Genomic DNA, 11933 nt, shown 5'->3' with positions numbered 1-11933 from the left:
TACTTTGAAATTAAAAAAAAATCATAGATTAATGGATTATTGTAAATTTGTTGGATATAAATACTTTTTGATAAAGTAAGATCAGTAAAAGTTATTGTTTTTTCTCATAATGTATTCAGCATTCGAATGTGTCGTCTGCTGAAAATCTCCCTCCCTGAAATATATATCGTCTGCTACAAATCTCTCTCACTGAAATAAACAGTGCCACGTGCATCTGTTTACTACTGAAGGTTCAGGACCTGTAATGATCAGTTGGCTCCTCCCATGGAAATTCAAATTTCAAATTTGACAGCCAGTATTTTTTTCCAGAAACACACTTAACAAAATTTTATTTTGAATAATTTTGGTCAATCTATATCAAGAATATCTATGCCTACATACATGCCAAGTGTTGTTTAAATGCATTTGGTAATTAATCTTAAATCTTTGAAAAAGGGTCCCTGAAGTGAAGCATGCATAAAATTAATAAGAAACCTGCCCTAGCGCCATCTGCTGGCTTTTATAGTCCAGTTGGGCCTTTAAGAACGAATGGGGCATGCTCAAAAATCATTGGTAAAGGGTTCAAATGCTACTTGAAATAGCAGGATAATATTTTGTTGGGGAACATTTTATTCTGTTTAATATATCAAGTTTCATAGGTGTTAAATGACAGTTACATTCTTTGTAAAAACTCTTTCGATAATCACTGCAAAATTATAGAAACAAAACGTAATTGTACCATTTTACAATTTTGTAGAAAAAAAAAATTCATTAGATATAGCTTTATAACCTTTAACATAGTATAAACATTACAAAGAAAATGTTTGAATACTGGCATAGATCAGGTATTTTTATGATCATCTTATTTTTGCTATATTCGCGGGCAGGCTTACACTTTCCCAAAAATAGAACATCAGATGGAATTTGTTCAAGATACTAGTATACAAGAAATTACAATGTTATGCTATAGTATTAGTTTTAGAGATATATTTTTGTTGTGTATGAAGACTTTTAAGGTAATTTTAGAGTCTATAGTTCCCAAACAATTATCACATAAATTGTTATGTATGTAAATATATAAAGCTGTTTGTTAATTATTATTATTTTAATACATGTATATTTTGTATTGAAAATTGTTATTCATATGTTATTTGTATATAATTATTATATATACTAAAAAAAAAAGTACCAAATTTGACCAGTATGTTCACAATTGTTTTTTTATATTGTTAATTTTTAGTAGATATATGTGTATATTTTTTACAGATTTATGTACATGTAGTCATACAAAATATTTTTGTATGCTTGTTTCATGTTATTATATAAGAGAACGAGTTGAAGAAATTCAGTAGAATATGTATACATGTAGCAGGATTATACTTGTTACTATTTATAAACACATTAACTCTTATTCCGTATAGATAACACTGTAGAAGTATTCTGACTGCAATAAACTTTAAAACATGCAACCTATTTTTGTCATACATTTGTATTTCTCTTCCTTTTCTTTTTAAAACACACTTGGCCAGCTGTACTAGTAATTCTGAAAGGCACATTTAAATATGTCTCAGAAATAAATATTTTTTGAAAGGGCAAACATGAATTTTATAATGTTTAAATAATGGTTTTAGAGAATGTTAGATGCTTGCTACCTGAAAAAAAGGCAACAGGTGAAAAAGATGGATCATGTAATTGGCAAATGAGTAAATTTTTGGAGTCATTAAAAGTACACCAACATAAAAAAGCTTTTGAGACATAAAAATAAAAGCATTTCTTATGCATAATGGGCCTTTAAGGAAGATCTCGGCCAGGACATCTGTCTCTCATCAGAGCAAGGTTTGAACTCGTGGCAGTACATGTATGTCAGTGGTTACATGATGTATAGAAAACAATTTTAATCACTGTCACAGATAGACTCATATATTTTCAATCAAATATTAATTAAATCTTATTTAAGTCCTGGTGGTCAGGTGTGTACTTGCAAACTTATCCCACAACTGTAGAGTTATAGGCCATACTGTGCATCTAACCTGGCCTCAAGGTTTTTCTGAGTTCTTTCTCAAATCTCATGATTTTTATTGGTCAGTGTGCATTATGTGGCAATTTCTGACCCTGACCAATCAAATGCCTGAGATCTGAGTTTGAGCTATGAGACTTTCTTTATAACCTCAGACCCTGGTTTAATACAGTTTGCAGCTCAATTATTCAATATTAAAATAATTTTAATTACTGATGAACTGTTCTAAACTCTAAGCAAAGCAAGTATTTTATACAAATTATGCCATTTCAAAGAACATATCTGATTTAATGTCAGTAGTAGATGGATAACTGTAAATGATACAAGTTGAAGGAGTGAAAATTTATGATAATTAAACCATCCTGTATGTTAACAACTTCACTATCTTTGTAAGCAGTTATAAGTAACTTGAAATAATTAAAATTAATTTCCTATTAGTCATGTAGTGGTTTGCTGGAACAGGCCCAATAATAAGAGTTTACATGGACAAGACTACAATGATGGTACGCTCCCTGTCGCAGCTTAGTGAATACACTCTGTTGCTTCACACGGTAAGGAAGTAAGCGACAGTGAAACATTGGACCGATGCGCAGGAGAGTAGAATAAGATTGATCAACTTGAAAATTGTTTCTTATTATCCTAAAATGCGCGACACTTTGTATTGAAACACACCCTGTGGGGGTACACAAGTTTATATTTGTGTCCAATAGTTTTAGTCATATTGTTTGGCAATATTTACCAGAGACTGATTAATTTGCGGCAGGCTTTTCAGTACTTTCCGCAATTGTTAACTATTTACACATTACTTTTTTATGACAGTATATAGTTCTCCATACAAAATTCTGACATGATGGCCTAGTGGTGAGTACAGAATTGTAGTCACGTAATTAATTACATGTTAAGAGTCCTCACTCCTCAACAAACCAAATTTTAGATTCCATGCATTAGTTTTTTTTAGCTCGACTATACGAAGTATATGGAGAGCTGTCCTACTCGCCCCGGCGTCGGCGTCCGTGTCCATATTTCAGATTAAAGTTTTGGTGCAGTAAAATATTTTTATGCCCCCGCCATGTAATGGCCGGGGCATATAGTGTTACCCTGTTCCGTCCTTCCGTCCTTCCGTCATTCCGTCCTTCCGTCATTCCGTCCTTCCGTCCTTCCGTCATTCCGTCATTCTGTCATTCCGTCATCATCAGTTTCCGTTCATTATCTTAGTAACGGTTGCACATATTCAACTCAAATTTGGCATATGGATATGTCATGAGAAAATACAGGTCAAGTTCGAATTTGGTCATGGTTCGATGATTTTTGGCAGAGTTATGCCCCTTTTACTTTGAAAATAATATGAAATTTTCAGTTTCCGTTCATTATCTCCCCAACGGTACAACACATTCAAATCAAATTAGACATATGGATATGTCATGAGAAAATACAGGTCAAGTTCGAATTTGGTCATGGTTCGATGATTTTTGGCAGAGTTATGCCCCTTTTACTTTGAAAATAATATGAAATTTTCAGTTTCCGTTCATTATCTCCCCAACGGTACAACACATTCAAATCAAATTTGATAATGGATATGTCATGAGAAAATACAGGTCAAGTTCGAATTTGGTCATGGTTCGATGATTTTTGGCAGAGTTATGCCCCTTTTACTTTGAAAATAATATGAAATTTTCAGTTTCCGTTCATTATCTCCCCAACGGTACAACACATTCAAATCAAATTTGATAATGGATATGTCATGAGAAAATACAGGTCAAGTTTGAATTTGGTCATGGTTCGATGATTTTTGGCAGAGTTATGCTCCTTTTACTTTGAAAATAATATGAAATTTTCAGTTTCTGTTTATTATCTCCCCAACAGTTACAACACATTCAACTCAAATTTCACATATGGATATGTTTTTGGAATGCTCAGGCCAAGTTCGAATTTGGTCATGGTTCAATGATTTTTGGCAGAGTAATGCCCCTTCCACTTTGAAAATAATATGAAATTTACAGTTTCTGTTCATTATCTACCCAACAGTGTTACATATTCAACTCAAATTTGACATATGGATATGTCAAAGGAATGGGCAGGTCAAGTTGGAATTTGGTCATGGTTCGATGATTGTTTGGCAGAGTTATGTCCCTTTCACTTTGAAAATAATATAGATACATCTTAGGAATAAGCAGTTTAAGTTTGAATTTGGTCATGGTTCAATGATTTTGGACAAACTTATCTTTCTTGAATATTGGAAAAAAATTGAACTTTCAGTTTCAGCACTCATACTTTTGTGGAAATGTATGTAGCCATTATTTTGGCTACAAATATGAAATATGCTATTTTCAAAAGGTTAAGACTGAATAATTTCAGTGCCTTGAACATTGTATGAAAATGGTTTGTGTAAACGTTGAAAAGTTTTAAGGGCTTTGAACTTAAAATGAAAACAATAATTTGTGCAAACAAATTTGGAACTAAATATTATAACATCTGAAATTTTGGCTGCATGCGGGGGCATCCGTGGCATGATGACACATTTCTAGTTCACTATAACTTTATCATTTCTTAAGGTATCAACTAATTCAAACTTCAAATATATATTCCTTATCATCAACCACATTTTATGTGACAAGGTTCATAACTCTAGCACCAATATTTTCAGATTTATCTCCCCTTGAACTTAGAATTTTCCTTAAAAAATACTATTTTTTACTGTAACTTCTTTATTTCTTAAGGGATCACCCTCATACTTCAAATATATGTACCTTATCATCATCCCCATCTTATGTGACAAGGTTCATAACTCTAGCACCAATTTTTTCAGATTTATCCCCTTGAACTTAGAATTTTCCTTAAAAAACATTATTTTTTACTGTAACTTATTTATTTCTAAAGGGATCAACTTCATACTTCAAATATATGTACCTTATCATCATCCACATCTTATGTGACAAGGTTCATAACTCTAGCACCAATATTACAAGAATTATCTCCCCATAAACTTATATTTTTTTACCAGAAAGATGTTATTTTTTACTATAACTTTTTAGCTCACCTGTCACAAAGTGACAGGGTGAGCTTTTGTGATCGCTTTTCGTCCGTCGTCTGTCCGTCGTCCGTAAACTTTTACTTTAAATGACATCTCCTCATAAACCACAAGGCCAATTTCATCCAAACTTCACAGGAATGTTCCTTTGGTGGTCACCTTTAAAAATTGTTCAAAGAATTTAATTCCATGCAGAACTCTGGTTGCCATGGCAACCGAAAGAAAAAACTTTAAATATCTTCTTTTAAAAAACCATAAGAGCTAGAGCTTAGATATTTGGCATGAAACATCTTCTAGTGAGTGTCTACCAAGTTTGTTCAAATAAAAGCCCTGGGGTCAAAATTGGCCCCGCCCCAGGGGGTCATTGATTTTCCCTATATGCATATAGTAAAAACTAAAAAAATCTTCTTTTAAAGAACCCAAAGAGCTAGAGCTAAGATATTTGGCATGAAACATCTTCTAGTGAGTGTCTACCAAGTTTGTTCAAATAAAAGCCCTAGGGTCAAAATTGGCCCCGCCCCAGGGGGTCATAGATTTTCCCTATATGCATATAGTAAAAACTTAAAAAAATCTTCTTTTAAAGAACCCAAAGAGCTAGAGCTAAGATATTTGGCATGAAACATCTTCTTGTGAGTGTCTACCAAGTTTGTTCAAATAAAAGCCCTGGGGTCAAAATTGGCCCCGCCCCAGGGGGTCATTGATTTTCCCTATATGCATATAGTAAAAACTAAAAAAATCTTCTTTTAAAGAACCCAAAGAGCTAGAGCTAAGATATTTAGCATGAAACATGTTCTAATGGGTGTCTACCAAATTTGTTCAAATAAAAGCCCTGGGGTCAAAATTGGCCCCACCCCGGGGGTCATTGATTTTCCTTATATGTGTATGGCAAAAACTTAAAAATCTTCTTTGAAAAAACCCATATAGCTAGAGTTTAGATATTAAGCATGAAACATCTTCTAATCAGTGTCTACAAAGTTTGTTCAAATAAAAGCCTCGTGGTCAAAATTGGCCCTGCCCAGGGGGTCATTGATTTTCCTTTTTGCTTAAAAATCTTCTTTGGAAAAACCCAAATAGCTATAGTTTAGATGTTAAGCATGAAACATCTTTTAGTAAATATCTACAAAGTTTGTTCAAATAAAAGCCCGGAGGTCAAAACTGGCCCTGCCCCAGGGGTGTCATTGTTTTTAACTATATGTGTATAGTAAAAACATAAAAAATCTTCTTTTAAAAAACCCAATGAGCTAGAACTTAGATGTTTAGCATGAAACATCTTATGGGTGTCTACCAAGTCTGTTCAAATAAACAAATAAAAGCCCTTGGGTAAAAATTGGCCGGGGGGGTGGGGGTTGGGGGGCTATATACAGGTGAGCGACCTCAGGGCCATCATGGCCCTCTTGTTTAGTTTTAAAGGTATCTACCTCAAACTTCAAATACTTATTTCTTATCATCAATTACATTTTATGTGACAATGTGTTCATAACTCTTGAATCAATATTTACAGATTTATCTCTCTTTAGAACTTAGGATTTTCTTTAAGAAATATTATAACTTATTTACTTTTTAAGGTATCTACTTCAAACTTCAAATATATATTTCTTATCATAACACACATGTTGTGTGACAAGGTTCATAACTCTAGCGTGACTATTTCTAGAATTATTTCCCCTTGATCTTGGAATTTATGTTAACAAATGTTATTTTTTTACTATAACTTAATACATTATTATACATAATTTATTTTTCTTTCATAGTTTTGTCCTCCTTACTGCGTCCAGTATTTTATTAGTCGAGCTTGGCTGTCTCCTGTGACAGCTCTTGTTTCTTTAACAGTTTAATTGTATGCAGCTTGAGTGGATCAAAACTTCAATAAATTTTCCTTATGTAAAGTCGTTCATACTTAATGCTTAAAAACGTTAAACAGTGTCAAATTCCGCAAAATAAAAAAAGAGAATTAGAAAAGAAGGAAAGTTAATACATAAAATATAATGTTGTATCGAACCTACAATGTTCAGTTTGGAAGTGAAATCAAACACCTTGTCACTTAGGCTAGAAAGGCAAGTGTTATATTAAGATATACATAAACGGTTGTGCCATACTTGAGAATGCACATGATTTACTTCAGAATCCAATAATTACCAAAAATAGATCATTGAATATTCAAATGTCTCTGGTCAATATTGCCAAACAATATTTATATTTGATTCAAGAGGAGGTGATTAAATGTCCAGGTAATTATGATAAATAGCAGTCCTAGAAATTCTACAACATGCTTTAAAAGAATTGACTGAGCTAAAGAGAGATTCAGTACTTCAAACTGGAAAAAAAACAAACAAATCAGGCATTAAAATTCTTAAAAACTAATTTGAAGTAATTTCCACTTGAAGCATTTTTGAAAAATGTGTTTTTAACAATGTGGTTTTACAAAAGTATGTACCGGTATTTAGATTGTAAATACAAACTGAAGTTTGATGCATTTTCACTTTGAGCTGTAGATATAAATCTCTCAAAGTATATGGATGATAAGATAATCAAACTTACAACATGACCATTATCTCACTACAGTTGTTTATTTTAGGCCTCTTGTATCACATGTCAAAGGTCATTTGCAACTGTTGGGATTATAGGGTTTGAACCTTGAACATTACATGAGAGATAAAATCCAGCTTGATTGGTACAGATATTACTGACTCCATGGCTTAAATTTTTAAATGCATTAAAGACATTTTTGGAAGTTTTAATTCATAAAGACATATCTGTTTGATCTTTTAAATTTCTTTAAACTTGGTATATTGTTAGAATATAATGACAGAAATATTTTGAGCTCTTGCTCACTTATCTCATTTTCCTGCAATTGAATAATAATTACTTTACTTGTTTACTTCCGAAATTATCCTGAAGAGCCTCTAGTGTCTCCTTCAACCAGTTGTATGATGGAAAAGTTAACAATGGACTACTTACCCTATTTCTAATAACTAACTGTTCATTCTACTGATTTGATGATTTAAACAATAAGGTTATACTTGAATTTGAAGGAAGATATTTAACCAGACCTAACTGTTCCTGGAACTGACGAACAAGTACTCAGTTATAAGTGTAAATAAGTGGTGAAAATAAAGTTACAAGAATTATGTAGCAAAACATAATGCATACAGCATTTTCTCATATTTACTGAATTAATGCTGAAACAAAATGTCTTATACATTTGATGTCTTATGCATGTAATCATGATGTCTTATGCATGTGATTTCTTATGCATTCTGTTGAATGTGTTGTCTTATGCATGTGATTTCCTGTGATTGTGATGAAAAGTATTGTTAATTTGCATATTGATAAAGAATCTTTGAAGCTGAGTAAAAGTATGTAATGTTATCAGGATTTAACTTGACACTGTTTATTAAAGAAATTGACAGACAATGAAACAAGATAGATACAGTATTGGCTTATATTTCAACTAGATTTTAACTGCACTTTATGGAAAAAAAAAAGATTGTTTATTCATGTAAAGCACCTCTAAAAAGGGACTTTACCTGTTTCACATGACATTGGATACATTGAGATGGGCTTTATATTATTGTGTTCACATTTATTTAACCTCTATAAAGATTGTCAATCAAATTGAAAAAAAATGTCTCTAGATAAATTCCCCTAAATAATTCCCATCCACTTAAATTAAGTAGGATTCGTATACCGGTATACAACGTTAACTTAATGACAAGGAAGTGGGGAACTTATTTCACTGATGTATGCAGATTTCTAGGAATCTTAAAAGCTTTGTTAAGTCAAATTAAAATTTACCACTGATATCAATTAATTCATAATTAGTTAAACAGTGAACTTACCAATACAATAGCTATGATCTTGATATAAACTGTGGTATCAAAATTTCTCAGTTAATTTCCACTCTATACATCAAGCATAGGTAATTTAAGATTTAAACCCTTGACAACTGACTATGATAAGAATAGACCAGTATATACACTTAGCAAATCTTATAAGTGTGCACCTTTTATGTCCTTATAACTTTTTCGTTCATCAATATATTTTTACAAAATTTTGTGTTCTGACTATATTGGCTGCATTTCCACACATTTCATGTGCTCAAGCATGTCAATTTTAATTATGAGGTGCGTTCAACCATGAACGAACGAAATCCACACAATGCACGAAAAAAATGTGAGAATGGGTGAATTAAAATTGCACATGATATTCTCGGATACGACAGAGATCGACATATCAGAAAAACACCACATGGATAGATTATCTATACAACAGCGTGGCATAGCCCTAAGATTGGTCAACGCTGGTGTACACCAAACAGAGGTTGCTAACAAAATTATTTGTTTAAATAATTATTTTAATTCCTTTGCATTGTAAAGGCCGAATATCATTTAAATTCAGTTTCTATCAAAGACGAACATAAAATGCATATTTTTATTTAGTAATTACTTGTCTGTATCATTTGTAGGTTGCGCCTGGCATGGGTGTCATAATACCAAACTACCTAAATAGGCTAATCATTAAGTACAGAGCAACTTCTTTGCTAACCTTCCTCACCAACACCAAAATTATCTATGTGTACAACGGTATGTAAGGTCGATGTGACGACGCTGCCAGGCTGTAATACACAGTCAGGGTGGGCACACACAGTATAAGGACATCATTTTGCGGCATCAACTTTCGACACGCATTCACATTTTTGTGTCGCCTTGAAAAGGTGACATATAGGGGTTACTTTTGTCGGCGGTGTCGGCGGCGGCGTCTGTGTCGGCGTCGTTGTCGGCGTCCCCTAAAGCTTGTCCGGAGCATAACTCAGTCACTATAAGTCTGATTGACTTCAAACTTGGTATGCATGCTTCTTTCAATAACCCGAAGTGCAGTGCACAAGGACCGGTACTCTGCAGTTCTTATTTTTTGAGTTATTGCCCTTTGTTAATTTTCATACTTTAATTTTGTCCGGGCCATTTCTCTTCAACTAAAAAAGCTATGGACTTGAAACTTCATAGGATGATAGATCTCATTATTAAGAAGTGCAGTGCACAAGAACCAGTACTCTGCACTTCTTAATTTTTGAGTTATTGCCCTTTGTTAATTTTCATACTTGTCCTGGCCATTTCCCCTAAACTACATTGTTCATAAGGCGACACATCCGACTTGCGGAGTTCTAGTTTAGAAATTAAATCTTAAATTTGTATCTTGAATGAAAATACTTAATAAAAATGACAACATCTCTCTTTTCTGTATTTGTTGAAAATTTCAGCATGATCGGGCAAATATGAAACCATTTATACATGCACACTTATAAGATTTGTTAAGTGTATAAAGCCTAGCATGCATGCAATGCACGTCTGCAGTCTTATCAAACTCTGTACTAAATCTAAAATCTTTTTTATGCTGAAATCATGTAAAAAATTATCCATAATTGAAACAAATTGAAGAAAGAGCAAGCCCTAATTGATATTGTAAGAATTGAATTGGTAGACATTATTAGTACTGTAATGAGTACAATAGGGGCTGCAGGCCAGAGAAAAGTATGCAACCATGAAATATCATTCAATTATTCAAGTTTGAAAAGTTCTTTTCTTTCTTATTTTGTGCCCTTAAATAGACATGAAAATGCATTTCAGAAAACATAAATGAAGAAAATCATGCAGATCCCTGGCTCCTTGAACCAGGACCACTTTTTTGCTCACCTGAGCTGGCTCAGGATGAGCATTTAGGATTGTTGAATGTCTGTCATCAGTCAACATTTAGTTCCTTAAGTCTCTAGTGGTCACCGTTTTGCCTCAATTGTAACCAAAATTGGTCAGGATGTTTGTCCCAGTAATTGCTCAGGTGAGTTTTAGTATGTGTCATCTCAGATGAAAAACAGGAGCCCAAAATAGAAGAATCTTTTAACACTCTAGAGGCTCAAAAACTAGGTCACACAGCCCAAACGTGGAAAAACCTAGTCAACACTTCAAGCTCAAATATCCTGAAAATTTGTCAGAAAGATCTAGATGATTTCTAGGTCAAGATCGAATATGGGTCACCTGGGGTCAAAAACTGGGTCACACAGCCCAAACTTGGAAAAAGTTTTACATTTTCTCTATTTCAGATGCTGATAATAACATTATGATACTAATTTAATATTAAGACATTATAATATTATCTGCTTTTCATTCATAGCTTACAATGTCAATTGTACCATTAAAAGCCTTGATCAGGTGAGTGATATAAATACCATGATGGCCCACTTGTTTGTAGCAATATTTGAGGTAAGTTTATACATGTATTATATTTCATACAAATAAAAATGCTTTTTTGTATATCAGGTTTGATATTAATTATTTTCCTGAAATATGATGCTGTAAAATGTTTTAAACTTGCCAACTGAATGTATAAATACAGTATAATATGGACAGTCACACCTAACCTCTTTACACAATAATATTGTTATTTAGCAAAAAGTTGAAAACAACTGTGAATAAAAACACAAATGAAGACCAACTTTGCTTCTGGGTTAAGGCACACCTTAAAAGTTAATTCAGATACAAATTATTCACAGTGGGTAAATTGAACCACTGTATCATTTATTGCAGTCTATATAATTCAATGTGTACTGGTTGGAGAGATAACTTCCACACTTAATCACATATTTTTAGCTCACCTGTCACAAAGTGACAGGGTGAGCTTTTGTGATCGCTTTTCGTCCGGCGTCCGGCCGTCCTTAAACTTTTACTTTAAATGACATCTCCTCATAAACCACTAAGCCAATTTCATCCAAACTTTACAGGAATGTTCCTTTGGTGGTCACCTTTAAAAATTGTTCAAAGAATTTAATTCCATGCAGAACTCTGGTTGCCATGGCAACCGAAAGAAAAAACTTTAAATATCTTCTTTTAAAAAACCCAAAGAGCTAGAGCTAAGATA

This window comes from Ruditapes philippinarum, unplaced genomic scaffold, assembly GCF_026571515.1.
Source record: "Ruditapes philippinarum isolate M1 unplaced genomic scaffold, ASM2657151v2 ctg363_1_1_1_1, whole genome shotgun sequence".
In the NCBI taxonomy this organism is placed as follows: domain Eukaryota; kingdom Metazoa; phylum Mollusca; class Bivalvia; order Venerida; family Veneridae; genus Ruditapes; species Ruditapes philippinarum.
This window is presented reverse-complemented; position numbering follows the sequence as displayed.